Below are 14,403 nucleotides of genomic sequence, written 5' to 3' on the forward strand. Positions count from 1 at the left end.
AATGTTATGGTCTTGGAGTGATTTGGTCATGCTCATTTACTTTTAGCTTAAAACTGGTATCTCAGTATTATAAAAGTTTGCATTGCAGACTGCATTGCTAAAGTATAGTTAGTTATTTGAATTTACCATGTCAGTAAACAATTTACAATGAGTTAGTAGAATTATTTAAGAAAAATAGAAGTACACAATATCAGTATTATGTTTATGATAACCCTGGAAAACTGCAAGGATAGCTCCAACTCTGTTTTAAAGGTAAGGACAGCAGCACACTTAAAAACAGTGAATAGTTATTCTTTAAAAAATCAAAATGGTTGCTATCATTTGAAGAAGAAATTGCCATAACTCCAGTAAGTAGTACACTACTTCTAAAGACTACAAAGGATTTTACAGATACTCTGGTGGTAATCATTATTATGTTTGGAAAAACAAATATTAAGCAACTGATAACTTAAGATTTTTTTTCTGATCACTGAGTTATAGTGCCTTGTAGCTAAAACACTATTCAGAATCTAAGTGAAACTGAGTAGTTGTGGTCATTCTCTAAACATTTTTGCCAATTGCCAAGTAGCCGTAAATTTCTACCAAGTTGACTTTGGAAAATGTACAAAATAGAGATCTTTATAAAATAATTAAAATGCTCTTTATCTTTTTAAAAAGTTGTTTAATGTGTATTTATATATTTTCCTGTTTCTATCAAACAGAATATTATAACTGTTCCTTGATTTTTACATCTGCTGAAATCTATGTTTATTCTGACTGAATGAATTATATGATGTGATAAATTGCTTGAAACAATATGATAGCATTCCGAAATCATGTTTTTACTTCTCTCTACACAAACAGGGAGAGAGAATTTAAAAGAAAAACTGGAATTATCCAAAGTTGCATGGCTGAATATTAGTCCAAAATTTAAAATACTCTGGCCTTTAATTTTGTGGCTAAATAGGTATCCTTCATAAAACATTCAGTATCCAAGCAGCAATATCCCAAGCAATTACACAGAGTTACAGGGCCATTCATTGCTCACAATATTAGAAATGGGATATTTGCACAGGTAAATAAAATGGATTGTGGGCTCATCAAAGGTTATTTTGAAATGGTCTATGGAAAGGGCACAGTTTTCTGTCACTCACTTAGAAATTATTCTCTCAGACCCTTGCCAGTTGATTTTTTTGAAGGCAATTCAAGAGCCAGAAAGGAATCTTGAATATAGTTTTCAGACATAAAGAAGAATTACAGCATAGATTTACAATGAACAAATTGTCCTGGGCTCCCAAATTGTGCTATTTGTAGATTGAACACAGAAGCAGGGGGTAGCCATATGGCATAGGCCACCCTTCTCCAATACAAAAAGTTACTAAATCCCCTGGAGTTGGCTAAAGGAAACCATAATTATTTTAAAATGGAAAAAAGCCACAAATTTCCTCTCCCTCTCCTTACAGACCATTTTCTTATCCCAAGTTACATATTTTCAACTTCATCACACATCAGAACATTAGGTCAAACCCCTACCCTAAGCATATTAAAATTCTTTCCTATTCCTGAACCTGTGGCACAAACAAGACTACTATTTCACTATCATGTTCATTTCATACTTGCCTCATGGTGTTTCTATCAGTTGTTTTTTAGTGTCAATATGCACAACTGAGAACAAGTTTACTATTCATTATAATTGTCTTCAAGAAAAAGCTAAGGCTGTGTTTCCCTTTTATCCCTATTAACATTTCCAACAAAGCATCATTAGTGTTTCTCTTCTATATCTGATGAAGGGTCAACACCATCAAAAGAAGACATTTAGAAGTGAGGAGGCCAATGCGAATTTTTAGTAAGGGGTTATGACTTGGTTTTCTCAATCCAGATCTTCATTTACCCTGAACCTTATTGCTGATCCTGGGTCAGAGATTCTTATTTCCTAAAGAACATGAAAAAATTATTTCAGCAACTCTGAGAAATACTTGAGAATTTAGGGTGAGCAGAAACTTGAATTTATTTTTCCTAATTATGTTCCCTAACTACATCCCCTGTTATCCTTCAGCTTAAAGAGAGAAACACCATCCTTATGAGTGCATCTGGCAGTAAACAGGTTCTCCTCCCCGACTTAAAAAAGTACATCCTAGGGCTGCCTGGGTGGCTCAGTGGGTTAAGCCTCTGCCTTCAGCTGGGGTCATGATCCTGGGGTCCTGGGATCGAGCCCCATATCGGGCTCTCTGCTAGGCTGGGAGCCTGCTCCTTCCTCTCTCTCTCTACTTGTGATCTCTCTCTGTCAAATAAATAAAATCTTTAAAAAGAAAAAAAAAGTACATCCTATATATATTAGGGTGGCTATTTTGTCCACTGTTCATCCGCAGAGCTAGGAATGTTTGAGACTACAGAATGGTTTGCATAACCAGAGCACTTGGAATAGTCAAACATGGACATCAAATGAGAAATGGGTAAAATGATAACTTGAAAAAGTTCAAAATTTTGAGAAGTACTGCACTGGATAAGAATAAAGAATATGGTTGGCTCATAATTTCATGTATCATTCAAACTCTTCAATGCCTAGATTCAGGTACACTGTGTCAAAGAATAATAGGAAGAATACTTACGTGTTAAATGAATGAATCGTCTCTATGTAAATCACACACTCTATTTCATAGATTCTTAGCATCACATTTTTTCACATATTAACAAGCCTGATATCAGGATGCATCTCACTATTGACGGTATGAATAATTAATTATTTGGTGGTATGTTTTCTATCTGAAAGTAGTTCTGCCGGAAAGAATGGATTGTCTCACAATCGATAGAGGCTTAATTTTAATGATGTACATTCTTGTTTCATTTTTTTCTAAATGCTTTCATGCTGTTCTGAAGAATATGTGCCTTGAATTTGAATGCCACGGACTCATTTTAATGGAGGGATTTATATAAGGTTATCAATTTTCATTCTTCCAAGAAAGGTAATTAAAAATACATGTACCAATACCGTTCTTTTTCCAAAAGGATATTGTAAAAGCCAAAAAGTAGGAAGACCTTAAATTCAGAATTAAGGTAAATCCTTTAATTATTAGCTCTATGAAAAACTCATATTCTTACTTTTCTCTTTCACTGTATGTGCTTGTATCAATCTATAGACTGGCATTTTGGAAACAACTCTTCTGAGATACTGTGGCACAAATACTCTAGCACTCATTCATACACTCCCTCCTGCAGACAAAGAACATGCAGAGCAATGTGTGAGAAACATATTATGTACAAAAATCTGGTGGCATTTTCAGAATATTTTTCTTTTGATTTAAAAAAAAATTCTATCTCAGCTTCTTCTAAAGAGGCAGAAGTATTGAATTTAATCAGAATAGTATCCACTTGAACTAAACTTCATTCACAACTCTTTTTTAGAGCCCAGAGCAGTGACTAAGCACTGGCTTTGAGGTCAGTTTTATATTTGATCTCTTTGTTCAAATGTATCCTGAGCTGACAGAGGAATGGGTTTGGTAATATTATCCTGTGGATCTTTTTCTATATCTAATATTTGCAATCTAAAATTAGCTTGCTTCTGGTTTTAAATCCCCACACTTTGGCTCTTTCTTCTCAATCAGGCCCCTCAGCCAGTGGAAGCCAAACCCCAGTTACGCACACTTCTGATCTATAAAGTATATTTTCATTGCTGAGCCACTTGCCCCCAATCTTCCTTTTCCACTGTTCTAAACTCCTCTCAGGTGAAAACATTTGAAAAGTGTTTAGATTGATTTATGTAGTTTACATTTTGGTAAATATTTCTTTGGTCAAACTCTTATTTAAAAAAATATCAACCACAGGACTAAATATCAAGTAAATAAAAGGACAAAACCGAATTAGTTGATTATAACCAGTAATTCTCACTCACATACTGTATTTAATAAGTATCTTGATTCCCAGGTTTGGCTGTAGAAGGAATCTTCCCTTACGCCTTTAGAATACTCTTGCATGCATCCATTTCCTTCGATGAGCAGATATTAAGATAAAGACTATCTACAAAAAAGACTATCTACAAAAGGGTGACCAATATCCTTTTGATCAAACTTCTCAATTAACATCTTGATAGTGTTGTGAGGGTAAAATTGTTGCTCGACATGGACTTCTTTAACTTTTAGGAGAAAATCAGTCTCCATTCACCTATTATAAGACTCTGATTATATTATACTAGGAAGATAAAATCTAGACCCTCTATAACATCATCAGTAATGCCCAGTATGTTATCAAAAATTATAAAATATATGAAGCCTTAAGAATATAGGACAGTCAAAAGAAAAAGCAATTTGTAGAAACAAACCCCAAGATGATCCAGATGGTAGAATTAACAGATACAACTATTATGTGCAAAACCATATGATATGTGCAAAAAAATAATGAAAACATTAAAAGAAGAAGATAAAAAATATGAAGAGATACAACAAAAACTAAAAGAGCCAAGTTGAATTCCAAGAGCTGAAAAAGAAAATTATGTAAAGTAAAATATTCACTGCGTGGTTTTAAAAGATTGCAAAAGTGGATCTGTGAATTTGAAGACCGTCAATAAGAAGTATCCAATCTTAGAAAAAAAGGGTAAATACAAGGAAATTAAATGAATATTCAGTAACCTTTAGGAAAATACCAACTTGTCCAACATGTTGTGTAACTGAAACTCCGTAAGTTGAGAGAAAAGTTTGGAAAGAAAACAATGTTTGATGGCAAATATTCACAAATTTAGCGTAAAATATTAACTTATACAACCAAAAAAATGGGGTGAACATCTAACAGAATAAATATAGGGAACAGAATATTAAGGCCCATTGGAGTCAGACACTAAAAACAAAAAGTCTTAATAGGGCCCAGAGGGAAAATGACACACATAGGATCGCAGTAGTAAGAATGACTATCTTCTCTTTGGAAACAATGGAGGCCAGAGAAAAATGGAACAGCATTTTTAAAGTCCTGCAAGAAGAGAACTGTCAATTTAGAACTCTCTATCTTGTGAAAATATTCTTCAAAAAAAGTCAGTGATGGATATAATGGATAAGACAGGGAAAAAACAGAATCTATCACCACTTAACCTGTATTAAAGGCAAAAGGAAGTTTTTCAAGTTAAAAGGAAATAACAACAGATGGAAACTCAAATCTATAGGAAGAAATGAAGAGAGCCAAAATGATAAATGTGTACCTAAATTTTAGAAACCCTCTTTTTATTATCTTAATTTCTTTGAAAAGATAACTGACTGGTTTATGTCAATGTATAATATTGATTTGTTATATAACATAGTATATATAAAACATATAACTAAATAGATAAGTATAGATAGAATTATACTATTAAAAATATTTTACATTTTACATACACTGATAAATATTAACTCTAATCCTTGACAAGTTAACCAGGCATTGGTAATCTCTAAAGAAAGTGATAAATAATAATACAAATAGATATAGTTAAAAGAAATAGAATAATCAAAATAGAATGTTAAAAGATAATACACAAAAGGAGAAAAGGATAAAAAGGAAAACAAAAGCATAGATGACTCAAACACATAGAAATAGTATACTTAAATCTGAATATATCCATAATTATATTAAACATAAATAGATAAAAAGCCTCCAATTGAAAGACAAATTGCCAGATCAGATCACAAAAAAAGGCAAATTATAACTGTGATGCCTATAAGAGATATACTTTCTATATTAAAAAAGAAACAAAACAGTAAGGTTGAAAGTAAAAGGATGGAAAAAATATACCTGGCAATCACAGAATGCTAGAAAAATAAGGAATACAAAATATTTGAATTATACTATAAACAACCTTGATCTAATTCACATTTGTAGGACATTGAAACTATACCTGCAAAATACATACATTTTTTTAGGTTCTTACTGGATGTTCACAAAGACAGACTATATCTTGGGCCACAAAATAAGTATTAATAAATGTTAAAAGACTGAAATCTTATGGAGTATGTTCTCTGACAATTAAATTAAAAATCAATAACGAAAAATTTATTTTAAAAACAAAGGGGATTAAGAGTACACTCACCTTAATGAGCACTGAGAAATGCATAGAATTGTTGAATCATATCATACACTTGACAGAAATATGATACCATATATAAATTATACTTCAATTTAAAAAACAAGTACTTGGAAATTGAGCAGCACACATGTAAATAAACACTGAATCAAAAATATGTCAAACTGAATAATGATGAAAATACATGTCATTTTGGGGGGACACAGCTAAAACAGTATTTTTTAAAAATGTAGGGATGCCTGGGTGGCTCAGTCAGTTAAGCCTCTGCCTTCGGCTGAGGTCATGATCCCAGCGCCTGGGATCAAGTCCCTTGTTGGGCTCCCTGCTCAGTGGGGAGCCTACTTATCTCTCTCCCTCTCCCTCTATGTGTGATCTCTCTCTCTAGCTCTCACTCTCTCTCAAATAAATAAAATCTTTTTTAAAAGTATAATTTTTCATTTCTAAATTTTAAAAGTGGGAAGTTCTAAAATTGTTGTACTTCAACATATTGAAAGAAAAAAGCAGAAAATCATATGTGCATCTTAATAGGTACAGAAGAAGTATTTAAGACACATCATTTAAAAATAAACTCTCAGGAAATTAGGAATTTAGGAAATTTTTTCAGGGTTAATTAAAAAGAAAAAAAAACCCTATAGCCACATCACATTGAAAGCTGAGATATTGAACACTTTTGCCCTGAAATTGAGAAGACAAAGATTTCTTCTCACTATTTCTATTCATCATTTTAGTTAAAGTTTTAACAAGAGCAGTAAAGCAAGAAAGACAAAGTCCTATCAATTTGAAGGACAAAAAATCTGCCTTTATTCACAGTTACCAATATCCTGTACACAGAAAATCTAAAGGAGTCTACAAAATAACTAGATCAAATAAATGAACATAGCAAAGTAGCATGATAGAACAACAATATAAAAAATCACTTGTATTTCTATATGCAAAAATTGAAAAATAAAGTTTTTAAATAATCCCACCTATATTAACATTAAAAAACATAATATATGTAGGAATAAATTTAACAAACACATGTAAGTCCTCTGCACTAAAAACTATAAAACATTTTTGAGAAAAATCTAAGACCTAAATAAATGAAGAAATAAATCATATTTTGAATTTAAAGAACCAGTACAGTTAAGACAATTCTTCCCAAATTGTTCTATAGATTCAATACCACACTTATCACAATACCAACAAATGTTTCCAGAAGTTGACAATTAGAATTATATACAAACACATAATATAGCAAAATAGTTATGAAAAGAACAAAGTTGATTCAGTTTGCATTCAAGAGTTACTGAAAAGCTATAGTAATTAAGGTACAGTATTAGGTTCATAAATATAGGCAAATAGATCAATGAAGTAGAATGCAATCCAGAAATAGATCCACATATATATGCACTTGAATTTTTTACAAAAATGTCAAGGCTATTCAATGTGATACTCAAATGGCCAATGAGTAGATACATTATTTGCCTGTATTTACTGGCAAAACAAATTCTAGTGACAGAAATCAAAAGAGTTGTTGCTTGTGAGAGGTAATGACTGGAAACTTTTTTTAAAAATATATTTATTTATTTCACAGAGAGAGAAGAGAGACACAGCGAGAGAGGGAACACAAACAGGGGCAGTGGGAGAGAGAAGCAGGCTTCCCACAGAGCGGAGAGTCTGATGCAGGGCTCCATCCCAAGACCCTGGGATCATGACCTGAGCCTAAGGCAGACGCTTAAGGACTGAGCAACCCAGGTGCCCAACTGAAAACTTTCTATAGTGAGGGAATGGCTTAATATCTCAGGGTAGTATTTATTTATCAAAACTCATTGAACTCTATATATATACTTAAGATCTGGATGCATTTCACTGGTATCCTATTTTCATTACAAAAATGCAAGAAAGAAAAATATCCTCCAACTTTTGTGGAAAACAATGCTTTCCCCCAAAGAGGTAATTTCTTTCACTTACTACTACAGAAATTTTCACCAAAACATAAAAGTAGAAACAATAAAACAATGTATCCATATATCCATGTATCCATTTCTCACCTTCAATCTTTGTGAACTTTATACCAATCTCAAAAAATCTTTCTTAGCTTTGTTAATGAGAAAGACATGCTGACACCTGGAACAAAATTGTTAACTGAATTACAGATTGAGTTTGGAAGAGACTGGCAAAAAAAGCTTTGTAAAATTTTGTTATGTTCACCTCCATAATTATTACCTCCTTTTACCTTATATTCAAGTTATAAATTTATACCTCAATCACCAAAAAGGATAATTAAATTCTTGAAGGAATAATTCCTCTCTGTTCCATTTTTTTCCCCATCCCAGCTAATGACTTATTTAGGAAGGTGAAAGAAGGTCCATGTATAGAAAGCTTGCATTTTTCAAGTGTATTAATTCAGTAGTTTTCAGTATGTTTACAAGTTTGCGCTATCATTACCACTAATTCTACATTTCTATCATTCCCAAAATAAAATCCCAGTATTCAATAATAGTCACTCCCTATTCCCCCTGCCCAGTCCCTTACTCTCACTGATCTACTTTCTCTCTCTATGGATTTACCTATTCTTGACGTTTCATATGAGTGGAATCATATGGTCTTTTGTGTTTGACCTCTTTCATTTAGCATAATGCTTTCAAGGATCATTCATGTTATAGTATGTATCAGTACTTCCTTCCACTTTGTGATTAAATAACATTGCATCTTATGAATACCCAACATTTTATTTATGTGAGTCTGGCACATAGGAATTGCCCAATAAATGATGAGGGAACAGAAGGCTGGCTGAGGACAAAGCAAAAGCTGACACACAGCAACCTTCTCCCACCCCCACTCCTGGGTGGGACTTATATGACATTCTTTTGGAATCTCCCACCTATCTTAATGTTAACATCTTGCTAGAGGGAAAAATCTTGGCAATGACAAGGCCTCAAGGCCTCTTGTAGGTCCTCTTTAGAATTTGAAAGTTCTTTTGAAACCTAGCTTTTTCCTTACCTCCCCAACCCCATCATATATAACCTGCCACCCCTCACAACCCCAGTGCAGCAGCTCTTTCTGTCCAGGGGTCCTGTCCCTGTGCTTTCATAACCCACCATTTTGTACCAAAGATGTCTCAAGAATTCTTTCTTGGTCATTGGCTCCAGACTCCACCCCACCAAACCTCACCTATATTCTAAAACTTCATCAATAAACACTATTTTTTATCTTCATTTTTTAACCAAAAGAGAGAATGTAAAGCTTTTTCAAAATTGTGACTTGAAAACTGCAGGATTTTACTTTGATATTTAAAGCAGGTGCTTCAAAGTCAATTTCAGGAGGTTTTATATTACTGAGTGCTAAATTGCTTCAAAGAGATTTCTCTTGTTAGTTTCTCTCAAAGGATGCCTTGTGGTCTGAACAAATAGATATTTCTTGCTCTCTGGCCTGGTCTCCAATGCCCACCACAGACAGTTCAGCATTTCTACATTACAAATTCCAGATCCCTGGACACTTTGAGAAGCCAAAAAGCGCATCACAATAGAGAGAAAAATGGACTTTTTCTATTTTATTATTTTTTTGCTGATCGTGTTACCCAAGGAAATTCTGATGAGGGCTTTTTCCAGCTATTTACATGTTAAAGTACAAAGGAAAAAGAAATTACTTTCTTGAAAGTCTCCAGGACTTTGGTGTTGCAATCTTTCTTAATCCACAGCTCAAATCACAGTCTTGCAATAGTAATTGAGCTATCCAGGGTGAGAAGAGCAGGAGGCTTATTTTAATCATCTGAGTCAGGGAGATTTTTGCCATTTTGCTGGACAGATATATTTGAAATGTGAAATTTTCTTGAATTTCAAGACCGGTGTCTTTCCTTTAAAGGGTAAAAGGTTGAAAATCCCTTTAAAAAATCTTTTCCTGATACCTCTATACCTCTGCCTTCACTTCACAAGAGGGAATATGGCATTCATACTGAGATGCCACATTGAGAAGAATCATTGTGCAAGACCCTTTGATTCAGAGTAGTATCTGATTTGATGTCTTCTCAAACTACAATCCATAGTAACAATAAAGTATTTTGATTTAGTTATCTAATATTCCATGTCCAGGAGTTGTATCAAATGGTATGTTTTCCTAGCTACATTTTTTTTCCCAATCAATTTAGAGAAAGCAAAAATAAAAAGGCAAATTCTTTATTGGTCTGAATGATAAGAAAATTTTGGTAGTCTGTTTAAGTGGTGTATAAATTAACATATGTGTATAGGGTCAGGACCTGAAGGAGACTAGAAATGACCTAAACAAAATCTAGTTGTACATACATAAGAATGTGGACTATTCAACCACAGCAGTGATAGCATAGTTCCTTAGGATGCTTGTACTGTCTTTGGCTATCATAACAATAGGATGTTGAGAAATGAACTGCTAAAAAAATGCCCAAGCTGTTAGTGTTTGAATAGGCTTCTATAATTCACAAAAACAAAGCAAACAACCTCACCTATTTTTACTTACTGATCTGAATTCAATGGAGAAGGTTTTAAGAGATGCAACCATTTCAATAATTCACCTTATAGTATTTAGTTCATATATTCTAGATTATTCTATTTACTTTTTTCAGATTTTAGAACTAGGGTGAATCATGATTCTGATATCTTGCCTGAAAGCAGGGGATAGGATTACATTATTTTTGGATGCCCTTCCAACTCTGTGATTCTATGAGTCACTGAATCTTAATGTAGAGCCCCGAAAGACATGCTTATTGTCTAAGACATTAAACGTGACACCCCAAAAATACACAAAAGGAAAATTTGACATGAAAGAGAAATTTACCAAAGTGTCTTAGTTCTCTGGAAAATCTTGGAACCACAGAACCAAACTAATAAATTTATTATTCATTTACTAGAAATAGCAAATTATGCTTTCTGATAAGAATGAGAAGTAAGGGCGCCTGGGTGGCTTGGTTGGTTGGGCAGCTGCCTTCCACTGGGGTCATGGTCCCGGAGTCCCGGGATCAAGTCCCGCCTCAAGCTCCCAGCTCTGCAGGGAGTCTGCTTCTCCCTCTGGCCTTCTCCCCTTTTATGCTCTCTCTCACTGTCTCTCTCTCAAATAAATAAGTAAAATCTTTAAAAAAAAAAAAAGAATGAGAAATAAAAGCCTTTTTTTTAAAGGCTTTTAAAGAGCAAATAGAATATATATTTATCTCTTAAGAATGTTTTCAAAGATCTCCAATCTTCAGCTTTAATCTAATTTGCAGTCTGATTTAAGTATTTTCCACTTCTGGTCTTAAAGAAGAAATACCATTCATCTAAAATACAGTGTTTTGTACTTTTAATCCAAATATCTTGTACAAATCCATAGCCTAACACATATTTTGTTTTTTTTTCTTTTTTCCCCACTAATTTTGGCTCACTTTTTCTCACATTATATAGAAATGGAGAATTTGCAGGTTTTTAACTGAAATAAATGTGACCAAAATTCAAGTCTAAAGTTATTTAGTTACATAATCATCATTTTCTAATTCTTCTGTTAAATTCTTATACTATTAACTGACCACAGCTGTTGGTATTGGCTCCCTAATAACTCCTTCTGAACTTGTAATACCCGAGAACTCAAAGGAGGAGTTCACTGAGTGCTGACGACCCAGAGTGGTCACACGGACCTCATCCCTAATCTCAAGAAATTTTCTGGCAGTTTTATGAATTATGCTAAATGCCACAAGTTCTCTCTATGCTTAATGTATTTTCACTTAAAGATGAAAATAACCTTGTGTCAGCAGGGTGTGGAAGGGTAGGGCATGTCTAAGTATGTATGTGAGGTAGGTAAAAATCTCTGCCTATAAGCTCAAGAGAGCAAGAAATTAATTTTTAAAAATTTTCTGTAATTAAATTTCATGTCTAGTTTAAGCCTACTCTTTTCCAGAGAGAGGAAGTTTAGTCTTTTTTTTTAATTTAATCTTGATCAATTCATGACCCAATTCATTAAAAAACTTCTAAATTATGTGAACTTTAGTCTCTTCATTGGAGACATTAGAGGATTTGACTTTCTCAAAGGGTTGAGATCAAGACATTCTAACAAGATCATAGATAACCCACAGAGCACTCTCTGGTGCTGACAGGGCATCTTCCATTAACATTGCCGCTATGACTACACAGAGATTTAAATTATCTAGAGTCACTTTTAACAGTCATTGAAATTGACAGCTTTTCACGTTGAATGTAAATAGGTTCTAAATGTAAGAATTTAATGGAAAGTATAAAAGGAAGGTGTTCCTATTATGTTGCTTAATTAGACTGACCAGATTTTTCTTTAGAAAAGTCATTTGAGGCATGGCTCAGTGGGTTAAGCCTCTGCCTTCGGCTCAGGTCATGATCTCAGAGTCCAGGGATGGAGCCCCACATCAGGCTCTCTGCTCAGCGGGGAGCCTGCTTCCCCTCTCTCTTTGCCTGCCTCTCTGCCTACTCGTGATCTCTCTCTCTCTGTTAAATAAATAAGTAAAATCTTAAAAAAAGAAAGAAAGAAAGAAAGAAAGAAAGAAAGAAAGAAAGAAAGAAAAGGAAAGAAAAGGCATTTGACTTTTAAGTTGAGGGAGGGCATGATATATGGAGAGGAAAGAACAAACAGCAGTGTATGACTTTATCTCACATGTATTCAGAAACCAGAAAAGAAGCAGGAGAGACAAGCGAGAAAATCCAAGAAAGAACAGAATTGTAGAAATCAAAGGAAGAAATCAGTTCAAATACCAAAGAGTAGTTCCCTGAGGCAAATAGTCTCTAAAGTCAAATAAGATGAAAATAGACAATACCCATTGGTGACTTTGATGACAGTGGTTTTAATAGTGGGAGGCCAGCACAAGCTTGAAATGGGCCTGGGAAATTTGTAACTGAAGATGAGAGAAGAATGTGACAAGGCTGAGAAAGAGCAACAACAGGAGAGAAACCGTATCAATGACTAAAATTGCCATATTTAAATGAGGATAGAAACAAACAGAGGAGGGAGACTGTGACAGCAGGTGTGGGTGACAGAACAGTGAGGAAGGGGAGTCCAGAATATCAAGAGAATGACTGAGGGGTCACCTGAGTGGTTCAATCCGTTAAGCATCTGCCTCTCGATTTTGGCTCAGGTCATGATCTCAGGATCTTTAGATTACGCCCCACATTGGGCTCTGAGCTAGGTGTGGAGCTTGCTTGAGATTCTCTCCAGCTCCCTCTGCTCCTCCTCCCACCCCCTCGACCCCGTTATTGCACTTGCTCTCTCTCTCTTAAATTAAAAAAAAAACAAAAAACAAAAAAAGAGCCTGTGTCTCAGTCTGCAGGTACAATTACAGGAACCTGTCCTATAGCTGGAGTGCTGGGTGGTTGGATCTTAGATTAGGATAATGAATCCTAGGTATTTAGATTTTAAAAGCCAGCCAAAATCAAAAAAAAGAAAGATGGTCCAGATAGAGTTGCCAACTTTTAACCTGTCAAAGAATTCTTGTTTTAAACTGGATAAAATATTCTTGGTTGGCAGTTTCTTTTTTTTAGCACTTTCAATATATTATCCCATTCTCGCCTAGACTGCAAAGGCTCTGCTGAGAAATCTCCTGATAGTTTTATAGGGGTTCTCTTATATGAGAGAAATTTTTGTCTCTGGCTGCTTTCAAGATTCTCTCTTTGTCTTCAATTTTAGATAGTTTTACTATAATGTATCTTGGAAAAGATAATTTTCATTGAAATTTTGGAATGACCTACTAGCTTCATGAACTTGAAATTTCTCCCAATTTTGGGAAGTCCTTAACCATTACTTCTGTAAATAAATTTTCTCCCTCTCTTCTCCTTGCAGGGCTCTCATGACATATACATGGTTCCCCTTGATGGTATCCCTTAAGTCTTGAAGCCTTTCTTTATTCCTTTGCATTCTTTTTCCTTTTTGCTCCCCTGATTGGATAGTTTCAATTGACACATCTTTTATCTCACTGATTCTTTGTTCTGCTTCAAGTCTGATGTTGAATCTCCCTTTTGAACCCTTCAGTCATTGATTGTATTCTTCAGTTCCAAAATTTCTCTTTGGTGCTTTTTTCCCCCCTTTCTTTTTGTTGAACTGCTCAGTTTATTATTATATTGCTTTCCTGATATCATTACCTTGTTTATCTGTGCTCTATTATAGCTCTCTGAGCATCTTTAAAACAGTTCTTTTGAATTATTTGTTGTGCAATTCCTACATCTGCATTTCTTTGGGGCTTGTCCCTGGAGGTTTACTATATTTCTTTGCCAGAGTTATGTTTCCCTAATTCTTTATGATTCCTGTAGCTTTGCATAAGTATCTGTACATTTGAAGAAGTAATGATCTCTTCCAGACTTTATGGACTGACTCTAGGAGGGAAGACTTTCACCTGAAGGTGGGGGGCACACAAGCATGCTGTAACCCCAGGTCTAGTAGTGCAA

This window comes from Enhydra lutris, unplaced genomic scaffold (genome assembly GCF_002288905.1).
Source record: "Enhydra lutris kenyoni isolate GAN:26980312 unplaced genomic scaffold, ASM228890v2 scaffoldscaffold49, whole genome shotgun sequence".
Classification (NCBI taxonomy): domain Eukaryota; kingdom Metazoa; phylum Chordata; class Mammalia; order Carnivora; family Mustelidae; genus Enhydra; species Enhydra lutris.